Below are 19,989 nucleotides of genomic sequence, written 5' to 3' on the forward strand. Positions count from 1 at the left end.
CCATTCTGAGGGTTGTCTTTTGGTCTTGTTTAAGGTTTCCTTTGCTGTGCAAAAGCTTTTAAGTTTCATCAGTTCCCATTTGTTTATTTTTGTGTTTATTTCCATTTCTCTAGGAGGTGGGTCAAAAAGGATCTTGCTGTGATTTATGTCATAGAGTGTTCTGCCTATGCTTTCCTCTAAGAGTTTTATAGTGTCTGGCCTTACATTTAGGTCTTTAATTCACTTTGAGTTTATTTTTGTGTATGGTGTTAGGGAGTGTTCGAATTTCATTCTCTTACATCTACCTGTCCAGTTTTCCCAGCACCACTTATTAAAGAGGCTGTCCTTTCTCCACTGTATACTCTTGCCTCCTTTATCAAATATAAGGTGACCATATGTACGTGGGTTTATCTCTGGGCTTTCTATCCTGTTCCATTGATCCATGGATGTATTTATTATTTGGTGAATATGGGTCCTTCTGCTTAAGTTGAGAATGCAGTAAAGAACTAGAAATCATAGCCTTGACCACTTAAGGGTGTACTATCTCATTGAGGATATAAGAGAAATAAACCCGGTCGATTTTTAAAGGGAAGCGGGGAGTGTTCCAGAGATGGTGACACTAAGAGCATGTTTTAGGAAATAAAGAAAGACCAGAGCAAGCTACCTAGTTCAGGAAAACTTTGTGGAATAGGTGGACTTCGAGACAATTGTGACGAGAAAGGGGAAGATCTTTGGTGGCAAACAAGCATCTCAATGGCAAAATGAACCTAGGAAAGATGGAGGTCGGGGAAGCTGCACTGCAGGAATACCAGACTGACTTAGAGTGGTGCATGTATTACCTAACAGCCTGGGGCTAGAGGTTTACACTCGCCGTTTAATCTGACTCTGACGATAACTGTGTTCAAGGAAGTGCTTTGTTTATCCCTAGTATAAAGAGAATCTCAGAGATAAGTGATTCCTCTAATAGGCAAGAGTCAGAGCCAGAAATTGAAAGATCATTCACATCATTCTCTATTCAAGTGTCTGCAGGGGTCAGATGCAAATGAGACAAAGGAAGATATCTTCCCTGGACTCAAGGAGCACACAGCTTGTCTGTGGGAGACACAGACAAATTAATCAGGGGTTTTGATCTGGTATAATGTGTCATGGCAACCGATTCAGTCAGGGTCTTGGTTTGAAAAAGACCCTGCGTGGTACTTGAAATGAGTCTTGAAAAATAAACAGAAGACAAGCCATAGACTGAGAGAAAATATTGCAAAAGACACATCTGAAGAGGGGCTATCATCCAAAATATACAAAAATACTTCTAAAAATTAAGAAAATAAATAATCTATAAAAATGGGCCCCAAACCTTAATGGACACCTCATCAAGAAGACATACATATAGCAAATAAGCACATGAAAAGATGTTCTACACTCTACACCATAGGTCATCCGGGATACAAATTAAAACAATATTAAGATACTACTACACCTACTAAATGATCAAAATCCAGAACACTGGCAACACCAAACGCTGGCTAGGATGTGGAGCAACAGGAACTTTCATACATTTCTGGGACACATACAACATGGTGCAGCCACTCTGGAGGCAGTTTAGCAATTTCTTACAAAACTTAACATACTCATCATACGATCTAGCAGTGATGCTCCTTGGTACTTACCCGAAGGAGCTGAAAACTTTTGTCCACACAAAAACATACGTGTAAATGCTTAAAGCAGCTTTATTCATAATTGCCAAAAACTGGAAGCAACCAAGATGTCCTTCAGTAGGTTAATGGATAAATAAACTGTGGTACATCCAGACAATGGAATATTATTCAGCACTAAAAAGAAATGAGCTATCAAGCCACGAAAAGATGTGGAGGACACTTAAATGCATATTACTAAGTGAAAGAAGCCAATGTGAAATGACTGCATGTTGTATGATTCCAACTATATGACACTCTGGAAAAGGCAAAACTGGAGACATTAAAAAAGAAATGAGTGTTTGCCAGGGGTTAGTGGGGAAGGAAGGATAAATAGGCAGAGCACAGAGGACTTTAAGGGGAGTGAAACTACTTGTAGGATACTACAATGATGGATACATGTCATTATACATTTGTCCAAACCCACAGAATGTATAACACCGAGAGTGAACCCTAAAGTAGACTATGGACTTTGGATAATAAGAATATCAACGGAGGTGGCGGGGTGCTGATAATGCAGGAGACTATGCTTGTGTGAGGGCAGGGGGCACATGGAAATCTCAGCACCGCTGCTCAGTTTTGCTGTGGGTCTAAAACTACTCTAAAAATAAAGTCTATTAAAAATAAAAAATAAATGGAAAATATGCAGGAAAAGGAAGGAGCAAGGGTTGCTTCAGGATGAGAAAATCGCCTGCATATAACCCCAGAGGTAAGAAGGACCTGGTTCATACAGAGAACTGTGCAGCACGTCCTACAGTCTAAGGGCAAAGACTCTGAAAGCAGATGTCTAGTCTAAGTCTTGCTAACTGTGAGACCTTGGACAAGTCACTTAACCTCTCTGTGCCTCAAGGGCTCTCATCTGCAAAACAAGGACAATAATATCACGTTTCCTAGGGTAGTTATGAGGATTAAATGAGCCAACATTTGTAAGAAACTTAGGATGGTACCTGGCAAATACATTATGTGGTTCGGCTGAAGTCTTGAAAACAAGTCTGATCGTGGCTGTCCCTTTGTGTTATGCTAAGGAGCTTGGAATTTGTTTTGCGAATGGGGCAGGGATGTTGAGGGGGTTTAACCTCTGCACAGTGAAATCTCTGGACCAGCATTTTAGAAAGCTGGTGGTGGAGACTTGCAGTAATTTAAGTGAGAAATGGGGAAGGCCAGAGGCTAAGGCAATGGCAGTTGAAAAGGACAGAATACAAAGGGTTCAAAAGATATTGAGAGTGGAATATACAGAAGAGGTGACTAAATGGATAAGGGCAGAGATGCTCTCTAAGTTTTAGGTTTGGTGATGTGATCATTTCTAAAGGAGGTAAAATGCTTTCCTGTGATCCTTGGCCTTCCCTTTCACCCCTCATCATCCCCGGACTGCTTCCCTATTTGTAAGATGAGTGCTTTCCAGGATATTATCTCTAATTGGCCCTTCTAGCTCTAAGAGCCCTTGTGTATCATGAGTGTTTCCAAAGTACAGGAAGGAGACCAGTTGTCTCTCGGACCAGTATCATGGTAGCCATCCTTGCCCTCTTACCTCCTGTTTATACAGACACATTTTCAATGGTCTGCTTAGAAATGAGGCTTTAAATTAGCTGTTTCTTCTTCTCAAGCTAACACGTGAAGTACACAGAGATGGGGCACAAGAGTTACACATGGCTCTCTGAGTGGAGTTTCATCCCACGCCGTGGATTCCCTCCCTGCTGTGAGACACCCATGAAGAGTCAGTGAGCGAATCTGGGCCAACAAGAATGATTTGTTTCTACCCCCTGAATCCACCCACTCGTTTGTTTCCTGCATGTGTCCACGACTAACTGAACGTTCCCTGGAGGCCAAAAAAGTGACCCAAATGAAAACTTAATGCATCCCCAATCCTTCTCCCTCTGCTGCTAACACGAGACGAATGTAGTCAGTGAGAAAATTTCATGTTACTTGCTTTGATTTATGTTTCTATATTTTAATGTTCTTCTGCTTAACAGCTATTCCCCTGTCCCCTTTTTAAGGCCATGCATCAAAGTATTTTTAACACACCTCTCTTTACCTAAAACTAAACAAGATGTTTCACATTGCAACTCCCCTGTCTTAGAATCAACTCTCACGTTTGTACCAGAGGAGAAATGAGTTCAGTTTTTTCCTCACTCTATTACAAACACGTGGTACCACAGAACATTCGGGCATGGAGAGAAGCAATGTCATTTCATTCTACTTCTTGGGGATGGCTGCACCCATAAGTCCCAGAACTTAAAGATCCCACGGCCACCAATTTTATGTGTTTTCAGCAGCTCCAGAAGTGAAGTAGATGATGACAAACAACACACTACTTCAGAGACTCACCAAGCGAGACCTCCAGGCTTGTCCCAGGCAGAGAAGCATGTGTATGCAAGCACTTTCTTGATCTTGATCGAATGACTTAGCCTGTTATTAGTCACCCCATCTCAAAGATGAGTAAGGGGAGGATTAGAGGAGGTAAGTGACTCGCTCAATTGTCCTACAGAAATATGTCAGGGCCAGGATAAGAAATCAAGTAGCCCTACCACCTTGATCTCTGTATTACTGATTAGAGGCTATGTCAGTGGAATCTTGTTTCGTACCTTACACAACATCACCACTTCTGAGCATGGTGGTGTGACAGAATCAAGCATACAGCAAGACTTTCCACATGCTACCACCCCCACTACCTGAATTCCAACTTGCTCTGGCTTCTCCAGAGAGATAAATCATATGAAGACCGGTAATATACACCTCTGCCTCGATTCAGTGCTACTTTACACTTGTAAGGTATTTTACATGCTTTATCTCATGGAACCCTCAGAGCAGTTGTACTGAAGACCAGCTAGGCAGTCTCATTTGTATCCCTTCACCTCCCCTGCCACCCAGCTTTGGTCCTGGGAGGCAGATCTCTAGACCACATCATGGTGGTCCCTGCAGTGTGGCTTCTGGTCCGTTTCTGCAATACAGAAACAGGAGATGAGGGGAGGAGAGACAGGTCAGTGAAGGTGGTCACCAGCTCCCTTGCCCTGCGGGGTCAAGGCATGACTGTCTGTGCTCCCCAAAAGAGGTGACATTTTCTGTCCAGAGGTCCACTTCTAGACTCTTCTACAGCGAGAGTGTCAGCAAATTCAGCACTCCGGTGACTACAGATCTGCTGGCAAAGGTGTACCACGACAGTGGGAAGCAGTCGAACAACCTCAAAAGGCTAGTATCTTTGCTATCTATGTATGTGTCAAACCACATGCATATATGTATGTGTGTGTATATACATACACACATATACTCATAAATACACACACATACACGTTACTAGTGCTTTTCTGATTGAACCATGATCCTGACTGATACACAGAGGATTAATTGGCTAAGGAGGGCTCCTGTAGTCACACAGCCAGAGTCGGCTACAAAATTTGCAGGGCCCAGTGCAAAATGAAAATGCAGATCCCCTGTTCAAAAAGTAGGGGAAAACCTCTTTCCTTTCTCCTGTGGTCTCCTTCTTGAGCTATCATGGTGTTTATTTTTACTATTTAATGTCGCACTCCCTGAATGCAGGTGCAGTTCACTTACAAAACACAAATCCAAAGATAAAATGATTAAGAATTCCAAGATGGCAACTACAGGGCAATAAACCCCAAGAGAAGGGCGCCCTTTTGATGGAGCCCTGCACTACCGTACACTCCAGATGCTGGCCCTACACACAGATAGTCTCCGATGGAGCCAGAACTTGAAGCCATATCTGACTCTTAAATGCAAACCCGTGCTTTTCCCATGGAATCACATTGCCTTCCGAAGCCAACAAAGGATGTCTCACATGTAGGGAGAGTATGGGGGTCAGAATGAGCATGCACCCCACAGATCACATTCTTAATTTCCCAATCCTAGAACCCACCTACATCTCCATTTTGTTAGCCAAGAAAAGAGAGTATTTGGTTTTCTTTTACAACTAAGAAAACACAATTGAGCCAGGAAACATTTCTAATGACATTTCTACTTCTTTTTTTTAAAAAAAAAATATTTATTTATTTTTGCCTGCATCGGGTCTTCGTTGCTGCACACGGGCTTTCTCTAGTTGGGGCGAGCAGGGGCTACTCTTCATGGCGGTGCACGGGCTTCTCATTGCAGTGGCTTCTCTTATTGCGGAGCACGGGCTCTAGGCGCATGGGCTTCAGTAGTTGCGGCACGCGGGCTCTAGAGCTCAGGCTCAGTAGTGGTGGCGCACGGGGCTTAGTTGCTCCGCGGCATGTGGGATCTTCCCGGACCAAGGCTCGAACCCATGTCCCCTGCATTGGCAGGTGGATTCTTAACCACTGCCCCACCAGGGAAGCCCAGCATTTCTCCTTCTAATCTCAGCATCAGACGCACACTGAGTCTCCATTAAGTGTACAGGCCGAGCAGAAGTGGCAAATTTTAGGAGATAAGGATGTCACCACCTGCTTTAAAACTGAATAGTGCACTTGACCTTTCTTGCTGGAGGTGGTAATACTGGTCAAGGGAAAATTCAAAATCAACAGACCGGAAAAACATTTCAGTGCTTTAGGCACAGTGCAGGGAGATTGACTGAGAGGGTCTTTGGTTGCCTGGGTAACACTGAATTCTGACTCTCAAGAATGGAATGATGCTGGTGTTCAATGTGGGTGGGGTCAGAGGAAACAAACAGAGAACAGCTCCCCAAGAAAGAAATAAAGACCACCAATGTAAGTTTGCAAGCCAGGTATACGTCTCAATGTAGAATTTCTCTGTGAGTTTTTCATACATAACACAAGGGACAGGTGTCCAGGTAATTAAGTGGCAGCACAGAAACAAAACACTCATCAAGACTCTTGTATGTGTAAGATTTGCTCCACCGATCAAAGCACAAAGAAATCCAAGATGGGACTGAGTTTTCTTGCACGTGAGACCAGAACTATTTAATAAAAATAAACAGCACCTGTGCTTAACATGTGTTGAGTGATAACTGAATGCTATGAGGGGCTGAAGAAGAGTAAATGGACTTTATGGAGTAGGAAAAACTTGAACTTTTTTTTTCTGCAACAAGAATGAAGAGTCACATAAATGCGTGTCCTGGCTAAGAGATTCACAGAAAGTCTGAATTCCCTGCACTCAGTCAGTTATAAAGAATAAGGCGGGCTTCCCTGGTGGAGCAGTGGTTAAGAATCTGCCTGCCAATGAAGAAACTGAGAAAGGATTAATCTCCAAAATTTACAAGCAGCTCATGCAGCTCAATAACAAAAAAACAAACCACCCAATCCAAAAATGGGCAGAAGACCTAAATAGACATTTCTCCAAAGAAGATACACAGACTGCCAACAAACACACGAAAGGATGCTCAACATCACTAATCATTAGAGAAATGCAAATCAAAACCACAGTGAGGTATCACCTCACACCAGTCAGAATGGCCATCATCAAAAAATCTACAAACAATAAATGCTGGACAGGGTGTGGAGAAAAGGGAACCCTCTTGCACTGTTGGTGGGAATGTAAATTGATACAGCCACTATAGAGAACAGTATGGAGGTTCCTTAAAAAACTGAAAATAGAACTACCATATGACCCAGCAATCCCACTACTGGGTGTACACCCAGAGAAAACCATAATTCAAAAACTGTCATGTACCACAATGTTCATGGCAGCTCTATTTACAATAGCCATGACATGGACGCAACCTAAGTGTCCATCAACAGATGAATGGATAAAGAAGGTGTGGCACATATATACAATGGAATATTACGCAGCCATAAAAAGAAACAAAATTGAGTTATTTGTAGTGAGGTGGATGGACCTAGAGTCTGTCATACAGAGTGAAGTAAGTCAGAAAGAGAAAAACAAATACCGTATGCTAACACATATATATGGAATCTAAAAAAAAAAAAAGTGGTTCTGAAGAACCTAGGGGCAGGACAGGAATAAAGACGCAGACGTAGAGAATGGACTTGAGGACACGTGGAGGGGAAGGGTAGGCTGGGACGATGTGAGAGAGTGGCATGGATTTACATACACTACCAAATGTAAAACAGATAGCTAGTGGGAAGCAGCCGCATTGCACAGGGAGATCAGCTCGGTGCTTTGTGACCACCCAGAGGGGTGGGATAGAAGGGTGGGAGGGAGGAAGACGCAAGAGGGAGGGGATATGGGGATATATGTGTAGGTATAGCTGATTCACTTTGTTATAAAGCAGAAACTAACACACCATTGTAAAGCAATCTTACTCCAATAAAGATGTTAAAAAAAAAATACAATGTAAGCCACATGTGCAATTTAAGATTTTTTAGTAGCCACATTTTAAAAAGTTAAAGAGTTGGAGTTAATTTTATATTTTATTTAATTTATATCCAAAATACTATCATTTTAACATATAATAAAAATTGTTGAATTATTAATATTTTTCATTAATTTTATTAAGTCTTTAAAATCCAGCATATATTTATATTTACAGCACATCTCAGTTCAGACTGGTCGTATTTCAAGGGCTCAATAGGCACATTTGGTTGGTGGCTGCCATAGTAGATGATGTAGGTCTTAACTCTTTCTTAAGCATTAAAGTCTGTTCCATCAATCGACAAGGCTTTAGGTAGCCTCTCCTCTGCTTAGTCATGGATGGATTCCAAGGTAGCTCTTTATGTCTGGAAGCTTGTGAAGAAGAGGGAGTATGTCTAATTTCTTTTTTTCCCTGATCAGTGACCTGGCCAGTGCCATGCATATAGTTCATGATGTAATGAAGGAGTGAATGAATGAACAAATGAATGACCAAGTGTCACTATGAACTATCAGCAAGATTGAGAGGGACCAAAAAGTAGGGCAGTAGAGAAGAAACACACATTATCACAACTTTAAACTTGGTGTGGTATTCAAGACTCTCCACATTTTATTTCTTATCCCCAGATTTAACCCTATACAACACTTCCCAGTGAATGCTGTAATAAAAACTAATCTCAGGAGCTACTCTGCACAAAGGAAAGAAAAGAGGATTTTACCAATCGACAAATTACACACACATACACACATACACATTGTAGTCCCTACTTGGAGATTCACCACACACACCAGCATGATGATAAACACAGCTGAAAAAATTTCTTTTCAGCACGATTTTTCAGAGCCTTTTTTTTTTAAATTTTTATTGGAGTAGAGTTGATTTACAATGTTGTTTCAGCTTCAGGTGTACAGCAAAGTGAATCGGTTATGCATATACATATATCCACTCTTTTTTAGATTCTTTTCCCATATAGGCCATTACCAAGTATTGAGTAGAGTTCCCTGTGCTATACAGTAAGTCCTTATTAGTCATCTATTTTATATATAGTAGTGTGTATATGTCAGTCCCAATCTCCCAGTTTGTCCCTCCCCCCTTATCCCGTGGTAACCATAAGTTTGTTTCCTACATCTGTATCTAAAGACAAATATCATACGATATCGATTATAGGTGGAATCTAAAACAAGGGTACAAATGAACTTATCTACAAATGACAGCCTTTTATATGCTAGTACTTAATCATTCTCATTCTCTGCCATGTCTCTCCACCTAATTGGTGAGCTTATTGAGGTCAGAGATCACGTTCATTGTGCTCTTATAACCATCACATGGCCTTTTATTCTTGCTTGGACTCTTGCCCCTACAATCGTTCTCCAAACACTGTTAGTGTGGTCTTTTACAACATAATCCAATCATACTACTTCACTGCCTTCACTCAGATCCTTTAGTAAACTATTTTTGTCAGAGAATCTACAAAAATGGGATGTTTTATACAGACCTTCCTAAACAAATTTGAATCCTTTCTTCCCACCATAAAAATATTACCTTTTTCTGTAATTAGTGGTCTATACTCTGTCCAATCTTGTTTAGAAAATGTTAGCAAAGAGAAATGATTAGCGGTGTCACCCTCCCCACAACTCTTTTACGTTCCTTTAGTATTCTTATAGCATCCTACAAGGATCCTATGCCATCCTTAGCATCCTATAGCATCCTTAGCTCTATGTCTTATCAGTAATTATGATATACTGAAATTGCCTATTTTGGATTGGTTTCCTATACTAGACTATAAGCTTCTTGGAAGCAAGAAACATTCTTGATTTATCTCTGTACCCCCAATGATTAATACTGCCAAAAATATAAAAAATTTTTAGTAAGTGTGTCTTGACTTTTCCCACCACAAGACTTTTGCCCTGGCCTGGAACATTCTTTCCCCAAATAGGTTTTTGGCTCACTTTGTCACCTCCTTCAACTCTTGACTCATCTGTCACTTCTCAATGGAATCCACACTGACCACTTTATCTAACACTGTAAACCTCTCCCCTTGAACTTTCTGATCTCCATCAACCTGTTCTATTTTTTCCCCCAAAGCATTTATCACTTTCTAATAGACTATATATAGTAATGTGTACAGTATACTTATTCTCCACCCCTTCCCCTCACTAGATAATATGCTCCAGAAAGGTGAAGATTTTTTTTTAATATTCACTAAAATATCCCTAGCACCTAGAATGGTTGATACTAGGTGGTCAAAATAAATTTGTTGAATCAGAAAAATCAATTTATGAATGAATGAGTGAGGCCAAAAGGACGAACCTATACCTCAAGGCTCATCTGAGATAGGCCTGCAGACTAGCAGACCCTGCTATAATCAGAGCAGATGCCGGGGACTCTCTTCTCAATCCAGAAAGAAACTAGAGTTCAGGCCAGCCATGTTTAAGAACAGCAGTGCACAAATAAAAGCTAACAGCCCATATGGGAGAGGAGTTTGCCTTGCTTAATGACTTGGCAGCAAAGTGAGCGTGGGAAGGGGAAAAAGGACAGGGGAAAAAAATCTAGTCTCGTTCAACCACCAGGAGGCAGAATGAAACATTAGTATGAAAGGAAAAAAATAAGAGTTAACTCTCAACTAATTTCCACGAAGGAATAAATCTACTTTGAAAGAATGGAGTAGGTTGCTTTTTACCTCCGGCTGTCTTCTACTTATTCATCAACTTTGCCTCAGAGGCTGAAAGAGATTGAGGATGTTGTCAATATGGGGTTTGACTGGGGTTGAGAATAATAGAAACAAGCAACTTGGCAAAGGACTTTAGATGAGAGCTTAGATTTGCCCTTAGCTGAACCTTGAAACAATATGGCACCAAACTTAGAGATGACAAAAAGCAGGAAACAAAAAGAGGAGCTAAGTGATTTAATTCTTTTTATTAAAAAAAACAAAGATAATGGTAAGAAAATAAGAACTTTGTTTTCCTAACAAATGAATTTTAACAATTAGTACTGTTATTAACATGTCATGGTCTCCTTAGGTCCCAACAGGAAATGGAAAAAGCCTTTAGCAGAATTAACCTAGTCTTTGAGGAGAAAACACATTTGAAGTTTTTTATTCTATTAACTTGGAAAAGAAACCCCACTATTCTCCTGAGCAAAACCAAGGCTTATTTGAATAAAGGGGAGACTTTGGGGCTTCCCTGGTGGCGCAGTGGTTGAGAGTCCGCCTGCCGATGCAGGGGACGTGGGTCCGTGCCCCGATTCGGGAAGATCCCACATGCCGCGGAGCGACTGGGCCCGTGAGCCATGGCCGCTGGGCCTGCGCATCCGGAGCCTGTGCTCCGCAACGGGAGAGGCCACAACAGTGAGAGGCCCGCATACCACAAAAAAAAAAAAAAAAAAGGTGAGACTTTGTTTATTCAAGCTTTCAGGCATATTTAGTAGAACCAAAGAGACTCCTAAGAAAAAATTCACCCTGAGAAATGAGAGGCCGACTCCACTCTTGATAAAACCCTCACTATCAAATCCTTGATTTTGGAAGCATGGTGTAATTATGGATCAAGAGAAATAAAGTAACTCTCCATTTCTGAGAACTTATATGCTAAGGTTTTTTTACATGGGTCTTCTCATTTTTATCCTACAAGAACAAGGCCTCATTACCACTTAGCAGACGAGAAAGCTGTTGCCTACTGATGGAGGTAGATAGACTGGGGTCACACGGCTAGCAATAAGTGGAGTCCACTGCGACTGAAGCCAATTTGATGCCAAAGCTCTTTTTTCCTCTATATGAAGAAATAAGGGGGCCAAAAACTGCATTCCTCAGCAATACAGAGGGGGCTGGAATATAAAATCTGATGACCTACCTGCACATTGAGAGAAGGAATTTGCCATGTGTTTTCTTGGAAGTGGTTTTTAAATGGGGTGGGTGTGAAATGGGAGGGTGTGGACTGCCTGGCAGTTGGAGAGAGGGGCTCCCTGAGAGGGCAGGTGGCACAGAACAGAGAGGTTGGGCCAGCATAGCCCCCCTCACAGTGCTGACCACCTGACTGCACCCTCACACAAACCACTGAGCAGAATACAAGTGACTCAATCCCCCAGAGAGCCAGACATCTTGAGCATGTCCAGGGAGTATAAGGCTAATTCTAAATTGTAGGACCAATTAGATTCCTGTACATTAAAAAAAAATACAGTGGTTGGGAAAAACTGTGATTCAGTCTCCATCAGAAGTCATATCATCCACTAGAAAAGGTATTTTCCAAATGGTCACAGAGCTCCTTTAAGAAGGTTCTGAGTTCATTTGTATCATTTCTTTTTAGATTCTGCATACCAGTGATATCATACAATATTTCTCTTTCTCTGTGTGACTTACTTCACTTAGTATGATAATCTGTAGGTTCATCCCTGTTGCTGCAAATGGCATTATTTCACTCTTTTTAATGACTGAGTAATATTCCATTGTATATATGCACCACATCTTCTTTATCCATTCTCTGTCAATGGACATTGAGGTTACTTCCATGTTGAAACATTCTCGATAGATATATTCACCTCTTAAAGATGTAGAAGACATGCAGTATTTAGAAAAACAAAGAGAATGGAGTTGGAGGGTGTGTAATTTCAGAAGCCAATTTCTGAAGGCAGCCCACAACCTTTTCTGAAGATGGGATTAAGAAGAGATTGGACAATACTATTTCATGTCTGGTTTTAAAAGTGGGGAGGCAGCTAGAGGCAGATGCAGAGTTAAGGGGAAAGATGTCCTTTCACAGAACTATTCTATAACAAAGTGTTTGTGAAGCCTCTCAGTTTATATGCCTTTTCTTTTAAGTCCCAATGTAATTAAATCAGGTCAGCAATTACAAAATATCATAAATAATTTTAGTGTGTAATATATGCTGACAAATGCTATTAAGGAGATGGCTGCAATAGACAGGGAAATATTTAGTATGACTTCATCTGAATGTTATATTGTTAAGGAAATTCAATAACGAGTTTCACTTTAATTATTCTCATGAAGTGACTTCTCTAAATGATTTTAAAATCACGACCAGAAGTACTTAAAGAATTTCCAAACTGCTTTTAGGGAGGACTTGCTGACTTTATCAAGTTTACACAAAATATTCCAGGTATAAAAAAAAATATGTACATAGAATTCTTACTACTACTGATGCATGGTTCACTGGTCACCTTTTAAAATAGGTTTACCAAACTTCCAATGAGTTTTTATTCTGTTTAATTCTAACTAGATGACAACCATCTAACCATCTGTCTTGGAATTTCCATGACAGTTCTAATTACATATATTCCATGTCAGTCCTTCCAAACCATATATTGGCCTAGATATGTCAATGTAATGGTGTCAAGACTCCTCTTATAAGATGATTCTCCACTCTTGAAAATGACACAAAAATCCTTTGTCAGACTATATTCGATTTCTTATTTGAAAAATATTATCACCCCACTGGTTTTATGAAAAAAGCTGAATTGATGGTATCTGCCTTTAAAAATATGTTCCACATTCCCTCTGTCACTCAAACCTTAGGTTTCCACCCCTATTGTGTACTTTAATATTCAAAAAAAATTAAAACTATATTATTCATTGGCAATGTACAGTAGGGAGGTAGTGAATTAGAGATACATGGAATTATCACTACCTGCAAAATTGGCATCATTATCACAATAACATTACTAAAAAACATAATATGCACAGTTCCTGTTCTAAGTGATTTATCTGCTATGCCTGCATCACTGTGCTTTTGAAGACTAAGTGTAGTATTGTATGTCGGAGGCCTCTGTTCATTCACTCTTGCGTGTAATCGTTTTACAAATATTTATTGAGTATCTTCTTTGTGCCAGGCTTTGTGTGATGTATTGAATATACAATGAGAACAAAACAGCCACGATGTCTATGCACAGGGAACTTAACAGCTCGTCAAAGATGACACTGAAGCTGAAACATGAAGGATACAGGAGAATTAGCCAAGCAAAGGGAAAGCAGAGGGGCAAGCAAGGAGAGGGAACAGCATGTGGAAAGATCCTGAGCAAAGAAAGTGCTTGAAATAGTCAAGAACTGAAACAAAACACGTGTGATAAAGTAAAGTGAATTTGGGGACAGTGGCATGAGGACGGAAAGGGTCTAAAGGTCTTATGGAATTAAACAAGGTCTAAAGGTCTTATGGAATAGCTTGGATTTTACTTTAAGGTGATGGGAAGAAGTACTGTGTTTCCATCGGAGGTGTGAAATGACAAGATATATATTTTAGAAACATCACTATGGCTGCCCTGTGGAGATTAAAGAAGGGTAAGAGTAGAAGCAGATCGGGATGGTAAATCATCTCTTGTGCTTATCAGTATTTGCTTTCTTCTTCTTTGAAGGACAAAGAAGACAGTCACTTCTTGGCTCTGTAGTACTTTGATTGGTCCATGTGACTGATCTGGTGGAGGGGCCATGAACCAAAGTGATACGAAGCACTTATGAGCCCAAGTAGAGAGCTGAGTGTGAGTCCTCTGTGTGTTTCCCCTCCTACCCCAGCAAGCATGGAGGTGTGTGCTCCATGCGGGTCATCTCCTGGAAGTTGGAAACGCTCTCATTCTGGGTCTTTAGTAACCGCAAGGAGAAGAGATGGCTCCCATCCACCCCATCTGTCACCTACTAATCCACACCAGACTGTAGCACGAACGAGAAATAAATCTGTTATGTTAAGCACTCTGAGATTTCAGCACCACTTTGCTACCTCAAGCTGGCCTAACCCATTCTGACGAAAACATGGGGATAAGAGCCCTCAGTTTTGCAGGTGTGAGAGAGTCAATATAGTGACAGATGTAAGAGCAAATCACAGCAGCAAGGACATAGCAGATACTAAGAAAAGAAAAAGCAGATACTAAGAAAATACTCTAAGAAAATACTCTAAGATACTAAGAAAAGAAAAAGCAGATACTAAGAAAATACTCTAAGAAAATAGAGACTATTATTATTGACTCTGTCGATTCTAGTCTCAGTTCTGTTATTAACTAACTCTCTGGACTTTGGGTGACCCCTGCAGCTTTCTGAATCTCGATTCCCTGCCCTTGTGAATGAGGGATTTGTACTGTATCTCCAAAACTGACAACCCAGGATTCTAAGCTGATGGGATAAAAATGCAGGGGAGTTCATGGTAATTTGAAAATCTGGACAATACTTTCCCTTTCTCTTCTGTCATCCAGCAGAATAAGCATATTCTTTGGATACCAGGTCAATAGATAAGTGGCCCCAGGAGCCAGGACACTAATGCTCTCCTTTGCTTAAGGAAAGAAGTGAAATAATTCAGAACTCTTCTAAGTCCATCAAACAAATCCTTAATTTCTCTGGAGATTTACAAGCCCAGTAGCTAACATGGGAAAAGAAAGGCACTGATTCTTCTAGCTAAGACGGGTCACAGGTGTTGATAAATTACCGCTAAGAGATTTTCTAGTTTTAACTTCTGTCCTCTTCTGAGAACTGCCAGATGAATCATAAAACCTCCAGAACCACTGACTTGGACTTCCAAATGAGAGGGAAGTTTGGGCTTTCTCCATGTCCTGGACATTTCTGTGAGCAGACAGTGCATGTAATCCATTTATGTGACAACATTTCTCAGAAAATCAGGGCTCTGGCTCCAAAGCTGCCACTAACTAGCTCTGTGATTCCGGACAAATAACTCTACTTCCTCCATGACTCAGGATCCTCATGTGTAAAATGGTGATAGTAATACCTGCCTTATGTATCTCCTGGGGTTGCCCTAATGATCAAATGAGATGGAATTGAAGTGAATGTCCTTTGAAAAGCATACTCTGCCTCATGGATGCACTTGAAAATCATCGATGCAATGTTGTTATTATTGCTATCATGATCTTCCCTGCTCCAAGATCATTCATCTCAAGGGATCAAGGACCAACAAAGAAAAAGAAAAAAAGAAAAGCACCCCCAACGCCTCCCTTCTCTGTTTGATGCGTGATGTGGCTGTGAAGGAAGTTTGCTGACTTGAAAATGTAAACAGCCTCTTTCCACTGAGATGATTTTCCTTATACAGAAAGAAACAACTGTTTTTTTTTTCTTTCTCAATGCATATGAATTTCTATTCTCCTGAGAGATCCTAACTGCTTTATCTCTGTAATCAGTTTACCTTCCCAGGTGCTTGCTATTCACTGAATAAACTCACTAAAGTAAGTATCTATTCCTCAGATCTCATGGGAGTCTAGTCGACCATTTTACCCAATTCTCAACCCCAGGGACACTGGTTGACATAAAATTTTAAAACAAGCCAAAGGAATTGGAGACAATGGTCTACAACGCAAGCACACACCTAAGGCATGCTATGAGGTCAATGAGGTGGGAAGGTGCGGAGGGGTACTTGGTGGAGTGCCTTTGTCCAACAATCTAAGAGGCACTATAAAATCCTCCTTCCTTAGGAAGCTTCTGTCTTTGGGGTTATAAGTCTTTTCAGACGTCCAGAGTTCTGTCTAGTGACGCAAATACATATGAGAGTGTATCTGAAATTATTAGCTAAAACCTTGGATGGACTTACTGAGAGCTTCCTGAGAGTAAGCTTTAACCTGGAGCTTTAACCAAAAGAAAGGGGGTGCATGTGTGGGGAGGGGCAGAAAAGGACAGAGAGATTATAAACAAAATAGAAACTTTAGAGTTAAATTATAGCGATCTAATCAAATAATTACAAAAATGACATAACCGCAGCCCAAAGAGGTTAAAGAGTTAATTAGCAAGAAACCAAAATTACTTCAATCCCAGGCCAATACGGGAATTTCAAATCAAAATGGCTCCAATAATTATAGAAGTGGGGAAAATATCCCCTTAAGAGAAAAAAATCTCATCTGGTGGCGGCTCTCAGTTTCAATGTTATCATAGCAGGAAGCATTCTACTATGTGTCAGATAGTATACAGGATATGCAGGATAGAAAAACAGGGCAGCTCTAATAAGGCATGGAAGTGCAGGCAATACAGGTCAATACAGGTAGCATGGGGCAGAGTCCTCAGGAAGTGTGGAAAAGGAACTCCAAGCCCAGCTATGGGAGGGCTGGTGAGAGATTCCTGGAGTTACCCAAGCAGGTCTTGAAGGATGTCTCCAGAAAAGGGTGAACATAAGTACACAAATATACAAATGTGTGCGATCTCACTGAAGTGCCTGGTGCCAGGAAGGCCATAGTGAAAAATGAGGTTAAAGAGACTTTGTTGGAAGGGTATCTTTCAGCTCTCTCCATGCTGCTCTAAGTTTGGACTAGATTAAAGCAATAAGGATTCATTTGGGAGTTTTAGAGAAGAATGTGACATGGTCATATTTGTATTTCAGAAAATTCAGTCTGGCAGAAAGGAAGGGGGTGAATTTGAGGCGTGTGCTGCAGGGAAAATACCGTAGGCACTGATGACATTAATTCATACATCGGGGCTCACAGAGTGGAGGTCACCCCAGTGGCCCGTCCCTGTCACAGATCCAAACCCCAGTCAGCCTGCACTTATGGGAAACACCTCACTGTCAAGGAAACCTCATGTATACCAATCACAAGTCTCCAACTCGGCTTTAGCTAACAGAGAATAGGACCCGCTAATCTTCTAGTGAGATTCCTGACCTCCTAGCCAATCATTGTGTCCATATTGCTTCTTCTAACAGTCTATAAAACACTCCTGCCCAAAATCTATCAGGAGGAGTACTCCACTACTTATGAGGCTCTGTACTCCTCAACCCACGGACTGCTTCCCCCTGAATAAAGAACATCAAACTCATTACTAAATCATTTTAGTTTTGTCATTGGACAGAACAAATGCAGGAGATATTCAGAAGGTTAAATCATCTAAATTTGGTGAATGCTTGGATTGGGGGGCGGTGAGATAGGGAGTGATTAAGGACAAGTCCCTAGTTTAGCAATTCTTGTAACATTGGGGGAAAAAATAATGATTAGCTTAGAGAATATTTTAATTTGTTTATATCATATTCTAGTGCTACAGTGAGGGGGAAACTACTAAGATATGAAGGAAATTAAGAGGTAGAGAGGTAACCTGCTTTCCCCAATTTAGCTAGTATTCCCCATTTTTACCCAGTAGTTTTAGTGCTAGAAAGCTTGACTATCCTAAATATAATAAGGAAAGGGTATCTTAATAGTCAAAAGAATTGTCTTAGAATTATGGAAGCAAGATGATGTTACTCTTCAATTACTAGAAACCAGGAGATATTTGTTGAATGGGTGAAGGCTTAACATTAAAATTACACCAGCTGAGCCATGGGTTAAGATGGTAGATTAAACACAGCATTTAATGCTGTTCCCTCATGAAGCCCACTAAATTTATAGTAAAGGATGAAACCCACACAAATGCTGGGACAACAGGGAAGGAGATATTAGCAAAACAATTTTGGAAGCTGAAAAGCAGTTGAGCAAAAAGTAACTTAGCAGAACTGAGAAAGTCCAATCCTAAGTCAGTATTGAGGAAAACTGAGAACCAACACAAGTTATATCATGGGATTCTCAAGGGGGTAAAAAAAATGCCAGTCCCAGGCAATTTTTGAACTGCAAGTTTGGGAGAGAGGCAGCAAGGGAGCAGGAAGAAGCTAAGTAAAGAGGAGGTATGGGTGAAGCAGTTTGAGAATCAGGTAAATCACTATTTCTCATTCACCCCAGCCCCATGATCCTGGGAGATTTCTGTCACAGCATAAAATTCTGGAAGCTTATTCCCTTAGAAAAAAGTAAAACACAGGGTCTCTGGGGACAGCAATACAGTTAAGAGTGTGGATACTAACCTAAAAACAAAGGAAATAAGTCACAAGAATGCTTACTGTTGCAACCCCAAGTCTGTTGCCTGAAGAGTCTGGGCAGTCAGATTTCCACTGCTGCCTGAGAGTGGGAGAGTGTTTTCTGGAAATCTGACCAGCACAAGAAGAAAGTTTCAAAGACACTGAGCATTCTCCTAGGCAGGAGCTCGGTGTTGACCACCTACCAGGCAATCAGATTCACATAACCTTCTTAGTATCCCATTCTCAATCATCAACAAAAACCAGGTTTACCAGGCATCAGCGTTAAAGGAAAACTTCTAAGTTAGAGAAGACCCTCTCACATGGAATACAGAGATCAAAGTGACAAACAATATAAAATCAACTTGGAGAAAATAGAGACAACGCCAAAAGAAAAAGAAAAGGAAACATTTATAGTCTCAGAAAGATAATACAGACATGAAAGAAGCACAGAGATAAAATATAAGAAAAACATTCATGTAAGTTAAAAAGAGTTCTTAGTAATACAAAACAAACAGAAAATAAAATGGAAATCTCAATACAAGAATTATAAGACAAAGGGAATATACCATAAAGTAGAGGAAAAGAGATGAAAACTAGAAAAGTAGAAAATTGGTTGATTACATCCAAATAATAGAGTTCTAGAAAAAAAAACAAAATCACAAAAACAGGAGGGAGAAAATCATCAAGAAAATAATTCAAAAAAAGTTCCTGGAAATGGATGACCACAGTTTTTAGATTTAAAGGCCTCATGAATGCCCAGCACAGTGGAATCACAAATTTGTATAAGCTTCAAAAGAGGGCAAAAGAATAAACTTAGCAAAGAAAAGAGGCTGGAAATGACTGCAGTTTTCTCAACAATCACCCTGAAAGCAAAAAACATTGGGAAAATGCCTTTAACATTCTGAAGGAAAGTTATTTCTAATCTAGTAAAAATTTCTATGATGCTATTATAAAGACATTTTCAAACATGCAAGGTTAAAAAATACTTCCCTCTCATTCTTTTTCATTAGGTTACTACAGTATGAGTTCCACCTCGTACCAAAAAAAAAAAAAAAAAAAAAAAAAAAAAAAAAAAAAGAGACAGAGAGAGAGAAAATAAACCAAAAAAGAAGATGACATGGAAAATAGGTTATTTAAAACAGGAGAAAGGATGAGAGAATCCATTAGGGAATCAAAACATATTACCTCCATAGGACTGCTGTGCAATAGATTTGGTGGGCAACTAGTAGGGTTTAGACAGTGCATCCCAAAAGACAGACACCCTGAGGGCTGTCATCTCTAAGATGCCAATGCCATCCTCCTACTTTTTATAAGAGAATAAAATGCCCAGGTAAGCCTGACCCTCATT

General features: G+C 40.4%; 1 protein-coding gene across 14 annotated transcripts in view; it reads right to left on the reverse strand.

The window, feature by feature from the left end:
* The window catches only part of DPP10 (dipeptidyl peptidase like 10), a 1,578,941-nt gene that overhangs the window by 1,173,095 nt on the left and 385,857 nt on the right, over positions 1 to 19,989 (reverse strand). The gene's annotated exons all lie outside the window — the stretch shown is intronic.

Source organism: Stenella coeruleoalba (genome assembly GCF_951394435.1).
Source record: "Stenella coeruleoalba genome assembly, chromosome: 6".
Taxonomy (NCBI): Eukaryota; Metazoa; Chordata; class Mammalia; order Artiodactyla; family Delphinidae; genus Stenella; species Stenella coeruleoalba.